General features: G+C 39.4%; 1 protein-coding gene across 4 annotated transcripts in view; it reads right to left on the reverse strand.

Annotated features, from left to right (window-relative positions):
• PALS1 (protein associated with LIN7 1, MAGUK p55 family member) overlaps positions 1–7,608 on the reverse strand; it is a 55,616-nt gene extending 48,008 nt beyond the window's left edge. The window contains exons 1-3 of one of the 4 annotated variants that reach the window (XM_086892655.1): positions 7,468–7,562; positions 6,638–6,818; positions 6,212–6,262 (exon numbers count right to left, since the gene is read on the reverse strand). The gene's annotated coding sequence lies outside the window, so the exon portion shown is untranslated. Of the gene's footprint in view, positions 1–6,211; positions 6,263–6,637; positions 6,819–7,467 lie in introns of all 4 variants that reach the window. The other 3 variants (XM_086892658.1, XM_086892654.1, XM_086892657.1) reach the window with 3 other exon arrangements.
• Between the last annotated feature and the right edge of the window lie 11,099 nt (positions 7,609–18,707).

The following is an 18,707-nucleotide window of genomic DNA, read 5'->3' on the forward strand; positions in this document are numbered from 1 at the left end:
TAGAGATGAATTTATAACAGAGAGCCCTACTACTGATCAAAACTGAGTGATCAACACAGAATCATAAATGACATTTTAGTAGAAAGGAGTCCACAGTTATGCCATTATTATATTGTTGGAGTACTGTTTTGTTAATATTATTGAGTTATTCCAGCTCTTCAGTCCCCTCCTTTTTGAAACCAAACTTAAAAAAAAGCTGCTCTTTACAACCTTGTAGCCCAGTGCAGCATAGCATCTAGCTGAAATAACCTACCACATCTTTATAGGACAAATTTCAGTCAGTGCATCCCAAGGAAAGGTAGGAATTGACAAAGTAAATGTCACTTGTCCTTCCTCACAAAAGAGAGAAGTGATGTGATCCAACACATAGCTTTTCCCATCTTCCCTATTCAGACAGAATAAATGGAGAGACTCATGTTTGAAGGTCTGCAGGAGGAAAGAATGCAAGACGAACAAAGGGCCAAAAAAGCATGGTCAGAAATACAAGTCCACATTAAATCAGGAAAGATCTACAGAAAAACAATATATCATGACTCTTCAAAATTGATCCTAAAACTAATCCCTAATAGCAATAAATGTACTAGATTAAATAAAATAGACACAAAAAAATAACATTTAACCTAAAAATTACTTCATAAGCTAATAAGCCAAAATCAGCTCTTCATGGCTGCTTCAAAATATATTGTTAGATGCTGGGTTCTCTTTTTTCAGTTGAGAAAAAAATAGCTCTGCATTGCACTTCGTTTTGATTTCTCCTTACTTCAAAATTAACAAAAGCCTAACAAAATGAATGACCTAAAAAATATGCAAAATTAACCAGACTTTAGCTGAATACCTTTTGCCTGTTATCTTAAAGTCATCCTCGGTATTTTTTCTTTTCAGAGGAAGTATGAGTGACATTTGCTTTTTCAATTCCCAGTTCTTATTGGGATATACTTTCAGTCCTTACTACTTACAACTTGCTTGATGAGCTAATGAAAGAAGAAATCTAAGTAGGCTGAAAAGCAGAGAAGTGTCTACCTGCCTGCAGAATCCTCAAATTGCCACTCTCCTCTTTCCACTGAAGTCAAGTAACTTGCTTCTTCAGAGTTCTAGATAGCCTTCATTATATCAGCTTGAAGAAACACACTTCACCAGAAGGTGGTTGATGACAATAGTTAAAATTGTTAAAAATAATCATTGAAAATCATTAAAAATAGTTAAAATCTTGAGAGAAGATCACAACACACACTAAGTTAATATTCTCTGAACAGGAAATTATTCAATTGATAATTCCATTGAAAGAGTCTACAAATCTAACAATAACTTAGGCTCAAATGGATTTTTAGTGTTGTTTATAATCTTAAAAATATAAATATGTGAAACAGACTATTCCACTTGTCAAAAACAAAACCAATGCTGTGGGGCTCACAAGTCATTTTAGTCAGTCAGCCCAGGAGGACAATGTTGAGCTGATCAGCTTTTACCTCACTTTACACTAAGACACTGTGCTAATTCCTTCCTGTAAGTAATTAGGTTACAAATTTAGAATATATCTTGATTACTGAAACAAAATTAAATGGTAAGAGCTTGTGTTATGTTGGTTTTAACTCTTGTACAACAACAATCACCACCTTTAAATACATACAGCCTCTTCCTTCCATTTTAAACCAATTTCCTTCTCTCCTGCATTTGAGGACTTTTAAAACCATTCAAACAAAATGTAAATGTCATTGCATAGTGGCACTAAGCTATTCCATCACCCCTTGATCCTACAGGAACTGATTCTGTGAAAACACGTGATGTCCACTAATGCTACACTGTCCCAGTAAGAGAGGACTAAGTTTCTCTGCTGACATCACACAGCCTTTCAGACATCGGGAAGAAGAGATTTGTTCTCTGAAAACAATGATATACATTTGTAAGATGTACAATCAATGTGATACAAAGCTATGCAATCCAAATCCTCACCTGCTTCAAATCTCGATGCTTGACCCAAAGGCTTGAATTTTGCTTTTAGAGATGAGAAAACATTTAGAAACTAAGACATACCAGAGGAATTAGCAACATACTCTCTTAGCCAATACAAGGCTTGCAATTTTCTACAAAGCACAGTGCAGTTATCTGTAACACAGTTTTTCTATAAAAGCAACTTTAATTATCTTAGCCAAGGTACACTGAATTAACCTATAATTAATCTCACTTAAGTTTTATTAACAGTAGCTGGCAAGTAAATGGCAATTCGATAAAACAAGACAAACAAGGGTGATCACAAGCTCTCAACCACAACATTGCAGGAGCATTGCATGATCTGAGTGAGTGAGCTAAGGTGAGGCCTTAGCTTTATACACAAAGACATCATATTCTTAAGAAAAAGTTGCCATGGTAACTGTGATAATAAAGAATTTAACTCAGTACCACAAACACCACGCAGACAAACTTGCTTCCCTCCCTGGTTTTCTCCTCTGCCACACTAAAAACCAGTTTCTAAATAAGTGATTAACAGTGAAGGCATTACCAAAGCATACCACCTTCACTGACCTTAACTGTAAAGATCACCTCAGTTAAGGAAACACTTGGGTTTACACTTGAACATTCAGGTGAGAGCTGACCCTGATGATCTCTCTCTGCCACCCAAACTAAAATTTAGCTCCAGAAAACCTCAAAAGCTAAGTAATTTCTCTCAATAGTGCTTTTACCATTACATCACCCCAGTTATATTTTATCCACCTTCAAATAAAATCTTCAAAGTTTCATTCCTCTTTAATATACATTTCATTAAACACAGGTCACTCCCACGACATCACACAGCTAGCAGCTCACATATTCTTCAAAATATACTGTTAAAATGAGAAATTACTCTTTCGGGCACTAGCATACATTGTCCTCCTTTGAGCTCACACATTTATACTCTGAATTCCACTCAACAGTCTACTGGTAGCTAAATGAACACTCTTCCAGCTTCTCCTTCCTGACTTTAAAAATGTACACTTATCCTTGGAAACAGACTTGGAATGCATATCAGCCACCTCCCAGCACCATCACCAGGTCAAAGAGCAGATGCTGAGGTTGTACTGGCACATCCCAGTTATCAAAGGTTTATGGTTTTACTGAATTCAGCTTTCTAGAGAGCTTGAAGAAACCACTGAACAACTTCAAACAAGACAATTCACACTGACTATTCAGTTGATGTATGTACACAGGCTGATTTAGATGCTAACATACTACTACCGCACTTCAGTGTTCCAAATACCTTTTTTAAAGACCACTTAACTGTCCTATCACTTTTAATATATCCTTGCCAGGAATCATTCCTGGGTTTGAACTGCTTTTCACCAAAAAAAATCCCACATTTGAGTGTCTTCTGAATTATCTGTTACAGCCAAATAACCAAGCATAACCTAAAATAGTTTCCCCAGAAGTTGTGCCCTGATACAAGAATGAAAATTATGGTTTGGTTTCTATCTTCTATTTCTTAAGAAAAGCTGTATTTTCCCAGAATTTCTATTTAACATCCATTCTTTAGTTAGACCTCTGCAGGACATGAGGAGTCTACACTGATAAATCATAGCAAATTCAGACACTAAAGACCATGAGCTATATTGTCACACATATCAATAGTCTTTTCTCTAACCATATAATTGAAATTTTAAAAATACAACACTAGAGACAAAATCAAGTATTAAAAATGTTCAAACAAAACCTATTAGCAATTTCTTGTTAATTATTTTTTTCTTTAGAAAACAATTATGGCCAACCAGAACAGATACATGATGCAACAGGCAAATCTTTTAAGGAAACACAAGGCACAGACCAGACCTATTATAACAGATAATAACCACAGGTATGTTGAAACAATTACATTTCTGTATCTAATTATTTGTTGTCTTAGAGGAAAGCAGAATTAGATCCACAAGGGAACCTAAATGCCATGCCACCTACTGGACTCCACAACCCACAGATAAACAACCAAGACCTGCTCTAAAATGAAAAGGACATGTTACAGGTACTGGTCAAGTACCTAATATTCAACCTGAGTATGAACTGGCTGAGTCAGATAAGAATAAAGATCAGAGATTTAAGTCTTCAAAATTTTACACCATGGTAGGGAAAAAAAACCATCATCTCCCAGGAAAAACCCTTTCCTTTACTTTTTCAATACTTTGTCGGTAAGAAGGGAACATGTAATTGTTTCATAATTGACTAAGCCAGTCCCTGGGCTACGCATTCACTCCCTTCCCAAGTGACTCTTACTCCTCAAGAATGAAACCAAAACACCCACTGGTCAGGCAGTTAAGACTTTCCTTTTGGGAACTGGTAGCTCCCCTGAAGAGCAAAAAGATTTGAACCCAAATCTTGATATACTGGGTAGGTACTTAAACCATTTCCATATCTTTAAAGAAATGCAACATCACATCCTTTTTCTGCCAGAAGAGAAGTGTGCAAGACTAGGTCTTTCTTCATGGAATTGGGGCATTCCTTTTTGAAGTGTACATTACTGATGGTGCCTCTATTTGCTTTCTAATTTAACTGATGCAAGCTCTGAGAGTTACAGCATTTTTTTCTTCCCACACAGCTATGTGTTAGTGTGCAATTATACACCCCAGCATTATAAAATAAGTCTTTACCAAAAGACATAAACAGACTCATTAAAAAAAAAAAGAACAAACCCCAAAAGGTTACTCCAAAATAGTCTGAAATATAAACTTAATTAGTTAAAATTTCATCTTTCTTCTGCTTCATACTTTAGCCTAAGCTACACTTAAGACATTTTGTCTAGCTTGTCTAGCTGTATTGGGAGTGCAGGAAAGAGGATGTGTACATAAAACACCCCTGTTGTCAGAACTGCTATACTGAAGAAAGCTCCAAGGTAGGTAACTACACTAGAAAAGCAATTCTGCCAGCAGACCTGATTTTAAACCACCACTTAAATTGTTTCCACTGAGTTTTCTATCACGGACATATTGCAAACCTTTTCAAATACACAAATGCCTCTCTTTGCCCGTTAATAAAAGGAAGACAATAGAGCAGTATTTAATTAATATTTACAAAAAGGCTTGAGGTTTTCAAATGCATGACCAAGGCAGTAATCAGTCTTCAAAATACCATGATGTCGAACATTTCTGCAACAGTGCCTAATAAAGTACTTTAAACATGTTAGCTGCTAACCATTTAAAAATTTTAAACATAGCTCATGAATACAAATACAAATCCTGTTATCTAGGAAGTAGCACACTGTTTGAAATTTTAGTCTTCAGCATTCTAAAAGCCCAACACTGTAAAAGGAATACACTTCAAAGCACAAATTGGGAAAAAAAACAAAACAGTAGCTGAGACAGATTGTTAAAACTGTTAGTATCTGATGTTAAGATCCAATCTTTGAAGAGACATCATAATAGAATTTACATCTAAAAATGCCACAGGTTTTTTAAAAGCCTGCAACTTTTAAGTATAGCAGATTGTAATTAAAACAGCAAATGAAGTATTAGGAAAATGTAATAATTTTATTACAACAAATCTAATTATTTTATTATAAACAAGGGACAATAAATGGATGCACATGGGCTTCAGACTACATTAAGTTTTCTGTGTCCATAACTCTTGGTATGAATCCCAAACTCTGCATTGCATTTTTAACATCTATATCACATCCTGCTGTGGTACTGAAAGATGCCTGTCACCCCTCAGAGGTCATAAGTAACTCCTGCAGATTCCTAAGCCAGATAAATCAGTCTACTGAAGAAGTATTTTGAGGCACATTTCTAAGTTCAGAACTTTTGAGAAGAAATTTAATAAATAAGGAAAATTACAGTCTTTACCATCAGCTAATTCTATACAGAAAAAAATCACCATCCATTGCTATTCCACACATTGCAAGGCAATATGACACACACTGGAAGAATGTAAACTCTGAAAAAAAAACCTTAAGAAAGAGTTCAGTGGTCATGGACTAACATTTAAATCTCTATTACTTTATTAACAGTAATGATAATTAAATGTAACATTCCGCAACACCGCTTCAAAATGCCATAACATTTTTGACACCTTGTTAAAAGTGTCTACAATTTTAACCATTAGCTACGCTTTTAATATCTAAAATATTGGATTTTTTCTTTTTAAGCACACCATGTTGGAGAAGAGTTTACGTGTGTATAATTCAGCCAGACTGAAGTGTTTGGCATCCGAATTTATAGTAACAACTCTAATATGATCATAAGAAAATAATATGTACTGTGAAAATTTGGACAACAGATTAAAACCAAAAGCCTGCAGACTCAGATGCCTAAAGACAATACAAAGATACTTTATTTTTTTACAAATTCATGAAAAATACTCAATCCTCAAAAAGGCCAGAGATCCTTTTAAGGCATAAGAAACTGAACACAGAAGCAGCAAACACATAGAAGATCACCATTAGCCACTTGTTAGAAGTCTGACTACAGTCAGCAATATATCATCACGTATCTAAAATGAAAGTATTTTGCTCTATTAAGTGAGCTATGGATATAGTCTATGCCTAAATAATTCCAATAGAGGCTTCATTTTCAAAAGAAAATACCCTCACAGCACTAACTGATATTTGTCCCTTTTAATAATCCCCATGAAGCTATATATATTCCTCAGTAAGGTCAAATGCAAGTTAATTTAATTTTCTCACGCGGTTTGTCTCACCAAGCTCCCAGTCACCGCGTTCTTTGTTGCCTGGCTGTAGCGTCTCTCTCTCCCACCGCACAGCCTCGATACCTCCTCTAGGAAAGCAGCAGCACCGCAAGAGCATTACCACTCCAGCTTTCGGTGAAGGAGCCGCTCCAACCGGGATGTGCGCTAACTACTGCTGACTGTAAAATACACTGTAAGTCGCTCATGTTCAGCCTGCTTTAACTTAGCCCCGCAAAGCTTCATAAACCAATGCGAAGCGAAAACTTCACGGAGGAATCATTTCCAAACACAGAGCTGCCAGAGCATCAGAAGTGGACGGGAGGGGGGCCTGAAGTTTCTCCCCGCCTTGTTTAAACACGTACACAGCCCACTGCAAGTAGGCAGAGAGAGCACACAGCCAAGTGCAGGAGGTTTTCTTACACCTCCTGGGCCTAAGCTCCCGGGAGGCACCTCAAGAGAGGGCGGGAGGGAAGCCGCAGGAGCCGCTCTCGGGAGGCCCCCCGTGCTCCCGGCAGCGCCGCCGGCACCTGTAGCCGCCACGGCCGGGGCCGCCCCGCCCGGCGGGGACCCGCGGCCAGGGTACAGCCCGGGCCACCGCCAGCGGGGTGCGGGGACCGGCGCCGAGCCCCGAGATCCGCCGCGCCCGGCTCTGCCCCGCCGTCCCGCCCGGCTTCGGCCCGGCTCTGTCCCGCCGTGCCGCCCGGCCTCGGCCGGACCCCCGGGGCCTGCGCGGGCGCCGTGGCCGCGGGGGAGGCTCCGGCCAGCCGAGACTCGCGGCTCCGCGCCGGAACCTGTTGCTCGCACGCCGAGCACAGGCGCTCCGCTCACCGTCCGTCTCTTGCCGCCGCTGACACGCTACGGCCCGGCCGCCGGCTGGAAGTCCGAGTCTCCGGCGTCCCGCGGCGTCCCCGCGCCCAGCCCGCGGAGCCGCCCGGCCCCGGCCCCCGCAGCGCTGCGCAGCCGCCGCCCAGCCCGGCCCGGCCCGGCCCCGCGCCCGCCCCAGCGCCACCGCCCCGCCCCGCCGCGCAGGCGCGGGGCCGCCCCACGGCCGCCCCAGCCGGGCGGGCGGCGCGGCGCTGCTCCCGGAGGCCGCAGCGGTGGTCGGGGCAAGCGGGATGAGGTTGCCGTCAGGTGCAGTGGACGCGTGAGACGTGGCACTGTTTCTGCGTCTCCTTCCTCGCAGAATCACGGAACCCAGTAGGTTGGAGAAGACTTCTGAGGTCATCGAGTCCAACCTATGACCGAACACCACCTTTACATTACAACTGGACCCTTGCACTGAGTGCCACGGCCAGTGTTTCCTTAGCACCTCCAGGGTCGGTGACCCCACCGCCTCCCTGGCAGCCCATTTCAGTCCTCTCCCATCTCGGGGCTTCCTGGGCGCCCCCGAGCGGGACCAGCACAGGAGCCTGTGCCCCGAGCTGACCTGGCTCGCCCGCCTGGCCACTCGCTCCTTCCTCCTCTCCCACCTCCAGCTGCCGCCCCCGCCCGGGACACTTCTGCTGTGGGCTGGGTGCACCAGGCCGCTGCAGCCCCTTCCTCCTCCACCCTCCTTAGCATCCCCCCGTTCGCCTGCTGCATCCTCAGCCCAAGCTTGAAGGCCCCAGTCAGGCTGGAGCCTGTGTGGAGAAAAAAGTATTTAATCTCATCGAGAGTCCACTCTGGGAGGCTGAGGCACAGAAGGCGCCCATGCCACGCTGTCTGGAAGAATGAAGAAAACAGGAGGTTACGGGTAGTTTTACCGGGTTGTTTGTATCCGTGGCTGTGTTTTTCAGGTACAGGGGAACGTATTTTCAGCGTGCTACAGTCTGAGTTGAAACTGCACTCACTTCCCTGGTTTTTCAGGCTAGCCTGCCTAGATCGTTGCTCAAGGCATTAGAAGAAATGTTCCGTGTAACTTGTCTAGTAAAAGAAGGCCCTCTAAGATAACTAAAAATAGTTATTAATAAAAGAGATACCTGCTTTAGTCCATCTCTCCTTGCTTCAGTTTAACCGTATGTAAATCTGTGTCATTTAACTCTTATCACTCTTCACAGTGGAATCCACACTTTCTATAAAGATACCCTATATATAATGTTTTCTTTTGGATCTGTTCTAAACACTGAGACACAAAGATTAATTTTATAAGTCCCAAGATAACGTTCTTGTGGCTTCTCGTATTGTGTGAAAAGGCTTAAGATACTGAGGTATGTCCTGCCGAGTTACCTGCAGAGGAAAGTCTGAAAGCCTTTTACCTTTTCACATTGTGGCTCAAACTCCCCAGGGCAGCAATGCCTTCTAAGTGCATTTAACATCTATTTCTGTTCTGACCAATAATGAGGGGCTTTGCATCAAGTGAACATGACTGGAGCACTACAGGAAATACAGATGTTAGTGGACTGCAGAACTATTTACTTAGGAAATAAAAAATAGAGGAAAACCATGACGCTGGTAATTAGTGGCTGAGCAGCACCAAGCATGGTTCTTCTCACCTTCATATGAACAGGGCTCATGAAAGTTCACATGAACCCTTTTTTAACAAAGCACATTCACAAAGGACCTAAGAACCAAAGTGTGTTTTCAAAATGTGATACTTGCTTAGAAGATATGACTGCAAAAAGTAGGTAGGTTCATCAGTTATCTGCTTACTGTTTATCTTTTCTACATCCAAGGTTGGATGGTCAGACAGAAAAGGCCACAAATTCTGCTTACAGTTTCCTTCAGCTGATAGCATTTGTACTTCCTTTCAGAAAATCTCATTGCCTCCAATTTGCATGGCCCAGTAGCCAGTTTTTAAGCCAGGAGAAGGGAATTTTCTTCAATATGATGTGTAAGTTGTCATAAAATAAAGGAGGATTCTCATCAATTCTAGAATTTCCATTTCCCTCCATTTTGTCTTGTACCTGTAGCTGAAGTTTTATTTTTTTGCCAGAAGGGGTTACTAGACCAGATTAAGACTGAGCTTGGGTATCTCTTGGATATGTCTGCTTAAAGATCTGTTTGTTTCTTTGGTAACCAATCTCCTCTCTCTGGCTTTCAGAAACCCTAATATTAGCCCATGCCCAGCTGGCAAATCCATTCAAATGGTACTCGAATGAGGCATGCTTGGCTAATTCTATCCAACAGATTAAAACTCTGTCCGACCAATAAGTTGTCATACCTGAAAACAATTCACAATTGAGCACAGGATCAGCAGCAGTATTGGTAAAGACCAATAGATAACCTTTCTGTTTTGAGTGGCTTCAATAGACAGCTCTTTTGGTTCATTTTGCCTTGTGGGTGCTGTTTGGTGGTATGCTGAGAACACAAAAATTACTCTGAAAAAATAAACATTTTAGCTTGAATTTAACAAAATCTTCAAATTAAAAAGAAAAGATACAGAGAAAGAGGGTGTATGGGAAGATGAGGGATGACAATGGTATGATGATTGGGAAGATCAAAGCTTTTAATCTTCCTTTGTTATTTCTTAGCTGATTAATCTTTCATATGAGGATCTACAAAGACAGCTTTTAAAGGAAATGAGAAAATTACTTACCAAAGTAGTATAAAGCTTTCTGTTCCATCTCCTGTTCAAAATTTTCACTTATTATCTTTAAGTAGAAAGGAACTGAAGAGAAATACCCAAGTGATACCTTTTGTGAGCTTAGATCTTTGAACATTGTAATTTTAGACAACATTTTTTCTATGTTTTTACTATCTGGGGTTATGGAAACATTAAAGCATGCTTGCAGCTGCAGAACCAATATATTTAGGCAACTTTATTTATTATAGATCTTTCTTTTTAAGATTGGTGCATTCATTCCACAAATATTTTTCTAACAAAGAAAATGTTCATCTTTGATGAATTGAATTTGACATGAATTAGTGTCACTGTTTGCCAGCAGGGTGTAGATATAATTGTGATCAGTCTGTCTGATTGCAATCAATAGGAAAGAGTCAAACTAAATTCTGACTCAAGCTGAGGAACCAGCCTAATATAGAACAAAATGTTTTCTTTGAAACCATTGCCCTCTGGAGGGGAAATGAAAAATCACCAAAGGATCAGGTAAAAATTCCTTTTTATGTCATTTTTAGCTAAATTTATGCTTTACAGTCTATGAACAGTTCTACAGCCAGGTGCAAAAAAGCAATGCTGTCAGAAGAGCCGCACTGGCCACAGTGCTTATGTCAGTGGGTTGGAGAAGTAATCCCCATCTGTCTGCCCCATAACTCTCCTCCCCTTTATCTCTAAACTCTTTATCTCTAAACTCACCAAGCATCAATTCTACAGCAGATGTACTTTCTCTTCTAACTCCATCTTGGATCCCTTCCAAGCTGGTGTCATCCCTCTTTATTTGCCAAAATATTTTTCATGCAATCCCTAAAGCATTCTTGTTTGCCTGATGTCAGACTCTGTATTCCATTCTCTTTCTTGACCTTTCTGCTGTTTGTTTGTTTGGTTAGTTCTTTTATTATCATGATTACTCTTTTCCTTTTGATCTTTTATTCTTGCACAGCTTTGAGAAATTGTGTACTCTTCTTTTTATCTCTCTGCTTTCATGTCTGACATCTATTGAAATAGACTTTTTTCCTCCTGTCTCTGAGAACTTGACAGGGATTTTTCCCTTGGCCTTCAGATATTGATAGCTTATATCTTGGATAATCACATTTAAATGTCACCTGTAACTGAATATGAATGAAAGTGAGCTCCTGCCTGCTCAGACTTCGCCTATATATTCTCCCTGTGTTGCTGGGGAAATGACAGCATCTCTCAGTGAACTTTCCAGTCTGATTTACAGCAATCTGATATCTCCTTACTACAAATCTGATGATTGTTTTAAGTAGGCACATGCCCCAGCCATCTGAAAGAATTTAACAGCAGCACTAGTCCACATGTAGGTCTAGTAGTGTTTAGTATCTAATGTTTTGAAGAACAGTGCAAAACACAAAAATCCATAAGACAAATTCTGCATTAAGCACAGAAAAATAAAATAAAATAAAAAAGAATTCTTGGTCTCTATAATCCAGCAACAGAAACCCCGAATTTTGACATTAATACAGGAATCCAGTTTAATTTCAACATTTTTCATTGTTCAGGACAACAAATACCAAGGATTCAAATGCATTTATGTTTTTCTCCTTGTTAGCATCTAGAACTTTTGCTTATTTCCTATTCAATAACTTCATTCAACATTCACTTTCATTTGGGTAGCCAAAACATCTTACTCTCTTGTTTCTAGTGTCCTCTGCCACTCCTTATAACCCTTCAGATAAAAAATTGTACAACTCCAAGTAAGGTCATAATAGTTATGAGTAGGGTCATAAACCCAGCAGAAGTTCAGCTGCAGAAAAAGGTTAATCTCCAGAAGAGACGCCTTAAGTCTGGGAGTACTACTCATCTCTCAGTGGGGGGTTTTAAGCCCAGAAATAGGAATGGTTCCTGGAAGATGGGTGCCCCAAATAAAAGCTGGAAGTGAGGTTGTTAGTGTAACGGTTTGGGGCACTCTTTTTAATCCAGAAAAAAAATAACAGGTAATAAAAATTGTCCTTCTACTGTTTTGCCCTACTAAGGTGTATTCAAATTAGTGATTATCTGTCTCTTTGTATCTTTTTGCTGATTCTTGTCTTTCCTCTATTCGTGAAGAAATAACAACCTATGAGATAGCTCAGGGATCTGTGAGAAAATAGGGGCAGAACCAACAAAAAGAACCAACAAAAGTTTCAACAGTTGATACCACCTAAGGAAAATACTTGGGTGGTAAATCCTATTGAAATAAGACATTTGTGGATTTTAGATTCTTTCCTGAAAGGCAGCATAGTAGTAATAATTATGTTAAAGACAAGACCTTCCTATCTGATCATGCTGCAGTGTAAGGCTTGAGTTCTATATATTTATCACCCAAAAGTGTGACACTACAGTTCACACATTCTATAAACCTGATATGCAGTAAATCTTTCTCTTGAATGCAAACTAGATGTACAGTAAGACAGCTGTAAGATACTGTAAAATATACATCATAATTCTCCTTGTTCCCTTCTAAGTTTTCACTGAAATAATCTTGAATGCTATACTTTATGAGTCTTTTTTAGTATAGCCTTTCAGTTTGTGCATCCCACTGTGATAACTCTCCCCTCCCTTAATTACTGACACAAGAAGATTTGTGGCTAATCTGTGCTGTACCTTTAACAACATGGATGTCTGAATATGGCATGAGGCAGAATCACTTTCAAAATTGTTCTTTTTAAAACCTTTGCTTGAATATTCATCTGTTTTTCCAGCTTTCTTTCAGCAGATTTTGAACAACATCTGCCAGATTTTAAACATTAACTGCCAGCCAGCATGTCTGTTGTTCCCCAGCATTTGAATTGTTGCCCAAAATCTGCTTTATTTGGATCCCTAATTCTGTAAGTTTTATTTCAAATATTCTGAAACTGAGACCAACTTTTTCTTTTATTTTTTCTTTGAGAACCATGCTCAGAGAAATCCTTCTTATGTCATTTCATCACATGCTATAAAGCTGAAGTTCACGGCACAGAGGAAATTCAGGTATGGCATCCAGTCCCTTTGTAGAAGGCCATACTGATCCCAATATAATGTCTTCCTTATGAGATGCCAATAAATTTTGTTTACCACCTCAAGCAATGGAGGCATAGCAGCTAGATCTGTGATACTGAATTATGGAGGATAGCACCATGATATGCTTGTCACATGTTACAGCATATGTGTCGTATACCATAAGCAAAGCTGTTCTACTTAATACCTTTAAGAAAGCACTAGCAACTATACAATCATCTTTAAGGAAGGAAAAAGTTGTTTTGACACTAACTTTGACTCATTTCCACATAGCTGTGTGGAGCTGTATGGATGATCTTCATTACCCTTGGATAAATCTATAAACTGCAGTGCCAATTCCATACCATTCCCATGAATCTGCATCTTGCCAGAAAGTTGCAAAAAATTGCTTTGGAATATACTGCATGAATATTGCTCTATTTTGCAATATTTCCTAAAGAGCGTAGTCAAAACCATTATGCTTGGTAGCTCTGCTGCTTGCAGGACCTTCAATGACTGTCATTCTCCCAGCAGTAATTTTTCTTTCACAGGAGCTGATAGGCTGTATTGGCTTGGTGAGCCAGCACCGCATACCAGTCTACTGAATCAGCTCGGTATAAGACTGTTTTGGTATGTAACCCAGCAAGCATCCATGCTGAGTTATTTTTCTTTGCTCCAGGCACAGCAATTAAGAGGTATTTTTTACTGCATTTGCAATGCAGGCAATTCGTCCTTCTTCCCACTGTTGTAGTCCGGGAAACACAATACTCTGACGTTGTTTATTCTTTGCAGTGTTGCCTGAGAGCATTTTAGATGGGATTCCAGTTAACTGAGGCTGAATAGTAGCTCCATTTGCATGGGGCAGCAGTCCTTTGCCACACCCTGCCTCTTCAGGGTCTGTCAGATTGACAGTTTCAGTCAGCACAGGATATTCTCAGTGATCCTGGTTTCTGCTGTTAAAGGACTCTATCTACCTGTTCAGTCAGTCAGGAGAAACACAATGCTCAAAAGTAGATATTCTGGTTTTGCTTTGCCAAATTAATGACTTCAGAACAAATGCTATGAGCTTTGTGGTCACCTTTGTCTCATTTGCCACAGCAGAAAATAAGTACTTGTGGAAGTATTTAGTTAATTCTTCAGTCCTGGTTCCTCAGCTTATCTATGATTATGACAAGCTTGTAACTGGGAGCAAATACATTTGCTTAACAACAATTCAGCTCTCAGAATTTGAAAGAGTTTATCTCATTAATGTAATTTCTCATGAGAACAATCACTCTTTGCTTGGCATCTGATCCCTATATTTTGATGGATTTAAACTTTTTCCTTAGGATAAGGTTATTTCTGATGGCCTTGTTGTTTGCATCCAGACAGGTTGTTTGAATGCAAATAAATTAGTATGCAATGATTCTCCAGACAAGGTGTTTAGCTTATGAGGGAGGTATTCCTAAATAAATCTTAAATTTATTGCATTCTATTAGTTAGTATATGCAGCATATCTTGGCATGAAATCATTCATAGCTATTACCTCTGTGTTAGCAAAATGATAATTTCTGCTTAATATAAACCGCTTCATATAATAATATTCTGAATCCATATAATGAATTTACCAACATTGTACAATTTTCATCTCCTTCACTTTCTAATGTGTAAGTTTAGTGTAAAGACTGATAGTAAGCATCTGCACCCAGTCTGTGCATTCAGGAGTATGAAAATACTGTTACTGACCTGTATTTTTGTAGCGTTTTGAATTTGTTCTTGTAGCATACAGCAGCCCTTCATAAATTTTGTAATCATCCAAGTACTTACTTGAGCATAAGTACCTCGAGCAGAAAATATGCTATTACAATCATTTTCTTTGGGACCACCATGTCAGTAAGTGCTACATTGCTCTGTTGAGAAACAAAATCTATAATTTATTTTTTTTCCCCCCATGGAAAATAATGTTGGCATTTCCAGTTATACTGAATGTTATGTCACTCTCCTTCACAGTATGGGTGCTATCTAGAATTTGAATTTGCCACTAGTTTCTTACAGCATTCTGGACTAGAATCTGATTACATGTGAGCTGCCCTCAAAGAGTATTAAGTTAATTTATATTCTCAAGGAACATTATATTGGTATTTGTCTCTTCAGATATTGTGAATTATGTATGCCCTCTGTGCTCATTTGGAGGAAAGCATTGTGAGTCTCCCATCTCCTGTGCTTTGCTCTGCTTGTGCAGAATTTTTGCTTCAAAACTACAGGAGAATACTGCTCATGCTGTGAGCTACACAGAGGTGTCCCAATGACAGGTAGCAAGGGTTGCAGCAATTTAGTGTGCTCAGATGCTAAATGATCCACAATGCAGCAAGTAGGTTCTGTCAAAAAAATTCTTCATTCTTCATTCTACAAAAAAAATCCAGTACGATAGCAATGTTTGTAGCATCTAGATAATAGTAAGAGTAACAACAATATCAAATCCTGATATAATGGTTCTCATTAGCGTGTTGGATTTTCAAGAGACGTCTGTCTATCCTCAGTCTGCAAATGAAGAAGCTGAGGAAGAAAAGGAGGACTGATTTGCCTATATTTATAGAAGTTCAGTGGCAGAAACAGAACCTGTGTTACTAGGATTTTGTGCTCACTATATGATATTTCTCTCTATCATTTGTCCCCCTGCAACTTTTTTCTGAAAGTTGGTTGAATGAGAAGAATGAAAGTGTAAGATACAGGTTAATTCAAGTGCCTGTTTCTTTGTCTTCTGCTGCAATCTACAAGTCCTCTCCCTAAATACTGGTTTCAGTTACTAAACAAATGTAGATTCAACTGCAAAAGAACCAAATTTATTGATGCTTGTGCTTGTTGTGAACTAATACAGAGGAATACACAGTTTGTATTTCAGGAATATTTAATTGTTCTATATTAAGAGGTTATGAATGGAATTGAAGTCTGCAGTGGAATTTTTTTGCCCATGTGTACATTTTTTTCTTTGTTTCAACTGCATCTGATATCCAGGATGCTCTGCTATATTCTTTTATTTTCTTACTAGAAACTTTCATCTGGGTTATTACTTAAAGCAGTCTGCCTGACTTGCTGCCACTCTTTTGATTTCCTGAAAAGGAACGCAGTAAACATCAGAAAACAGCACAATAAAGTAGAAAATGAAAGACAAAAAGAAGCACAAGGAGTCAAAAGAGCAAATAGGACAGATAAGATTAACATGGACCAAGAATCACAAAGGAATAAAGATTGACCAGCGGGAGTTGAACTCCCTTTTGGGGAAGTTTACTTGAATTTTTGCTCTGTATTCCAAACTCCGCCCTTCCCCCAGTCTCTCCCCTGCTAATCTCCTTCAGTCACTTCTACAAACTATCTCACCTACTCAACTCACAGCAGACCTCATTGTTAACCTCTGCAGAACACCTGTGAAGTATGAACGTGGCCAAACAAGTGCTGATCTATTGGCAATGAGGACACAGGAAAATTTGTTCTAAAGAGACTGAAGTTTTAGCTTCTCTTATCTATTATTAAATCAGGAATAGCAACAGGGAAGTGAGTAAATATCAGAAAAACTGTCATACCTGAAGTTTAATTTTTTCCACTTTTTTTCTTCATTGTATTTGACCTAAAAAAAGCAGAACAAAGGATTATGCCATTGCCAACAAACTCAGGAATAAGCCTTACCCTAGTAGTGTCATTATGATCAATATGAAACAGGTGCTATTTTAATCTCTTTTCTGTCTGCAGTAGAAACATGTATTGGTAAATGATGTAGTAAGCCTTGTTTTCAGGTGCAGGCACACTTGAGATACTTGAATGTTATGGACTGCACTTATTTATATGGCAAATCTGAACATAGCACATACCAATGTGCTTGTTCTTTGCTGCTGTGCAGATGCTCATGTAAGAGAGAGTTTTCATTTCCTTCTGCCATCTAACTTTTGCTTGCCTAGTTTGTGCAACACCACTGACAAAAAATCTGCTCCTTTTCTGCACAAGCCAGGGTGCATATGGCAGTGCAGGAGGTACAGAAAAGACAGATTTCTGGTGCCAGGACATACTGCTGGTTTTGGGCAGAAAGGAAACATTGAGCCTGCCTCACACTAATTCCTTCACATACTGGGAGTCTAAATGGAAGCTATCTGTGTGCAGATCCTTCAGCACTCAAGGAGACCATTTGCACTTCTGTCACTGAATATTCATGCACTTTTGCTTGATTGCCCATCTTTGTGAACTCAAAGGGTTATTGCTGAAATGGTCTTTCAAAAGCCCTGAACGTTTATCTGAGAAACCAAAGTCTGGAAACTACAACCTGTATCTACAGTAAACCTGCAAATGTTTTGCAATAACATGTTTTCTGAACACAAAATATGACACATTTTACTTTTCAAAGTCAGCAGCAGAAACTAAATATATTAGATTAATTTTCCTAACATACATACCTAGTTTGCATGTTTTCTGTGCTTTTGCTCGTATTTGGAAACTGAGATCTTTGTTCTCTGCCCATCCAGATTTTGACACTACTAAAATCTTTCTGTCTTCTTTCAAGTAGCTGAGGTAGGGATACCTGTAAGTCTCCCATGTGCTGAAAGATTTCTGTCTAAACATGAAGTGAATGGAAAGGATGTAATAATACAAAAGAAAATCCAAACCTGAACCCCACCTATAAGGAGGACAACACAGTAATAGCATGTGCACAAAAAGGGAGGCCGACTGGACAAGAACTCATTCAAACTTTTATGACTTAGCAAAATGGAGAAGTGTGTGAGGGAAGATCATTAAAGTAGAAAAGTCAATAGTGAGCAACAGCCAACATTTCAAGCTATTGAAGCTCAGCTGGAAGTATGACTGGAAAAAATAAGACATCTATTCTGTAAAGAAAAATAGGGATTCTGGTCTTGGATCTTGACTTTATTATATGGAATCACTAGTGACAATGGCTGTACACACAGGAGCTAGCAGTCCTGTCAGGTCAGCTTATGTCCAGAAGCTGGTAAAGGATCTAGTCTTTGACAACAGAAGAATGGTAGGTATAGTTGAAGCGGGAAAATATTAGCTAAGAAATTTTATAACTCCCTTACTTTCTCACATTCTCTGCATCCTTGTCTCTACAATGCCTTTATGCTACTGTCTTATTTCCTGACAGTCCTATATTCCCAATCTTGCTACCGGATTTCAGCTTCTGAAATATTTAGAAAAAGGTTTATTAAGTAATAGTAGTAATTTTCTATCTATGTGAATGTGGGTAGCATTGGCCTGAAATGATTACTGGAGTGGAGCCAAAAGTTGTGTTTTAAATTTGTTTCTCCTAACTTTTTGCTTAATGCTGAGACAGAGCCAGTGCAAATATGAGCTCTGTAGAGACCCAGAGAAGCTGGCTTTTATCTCAGAGTCACAAGGTCTGTTAATAAAATCACCCTTAAAAGAAGAAAAACAGTATATGGAAATGGAAAATACATTCATATTTCTTATTCAATCTTCTAAGAAGAAATACTGAACACTTCTTGGTGCTAACTTACCTGGTATCCCATATTTCATGTGGGATGGCTGCCATGGGAGTTTCCAGAAGTTTGTCATA

The sequence above is a fragment of the Cyanistes caeruleus genome, chromosome 6 (genome assembly GCF_971803275.1).
Source record: "Cyanistes caeruleus chromosome 6, bCyaCae1.hap1.1, whole genome shotgun sequence".
In the NCBI taxonomy this organism is placed as follows: domain Eukaryota; kingdom Metazoa; phylum Chordata; class Aves; order Passeriformes; family Paridae; genus Cyanistes; species Cyanistes caeruleus.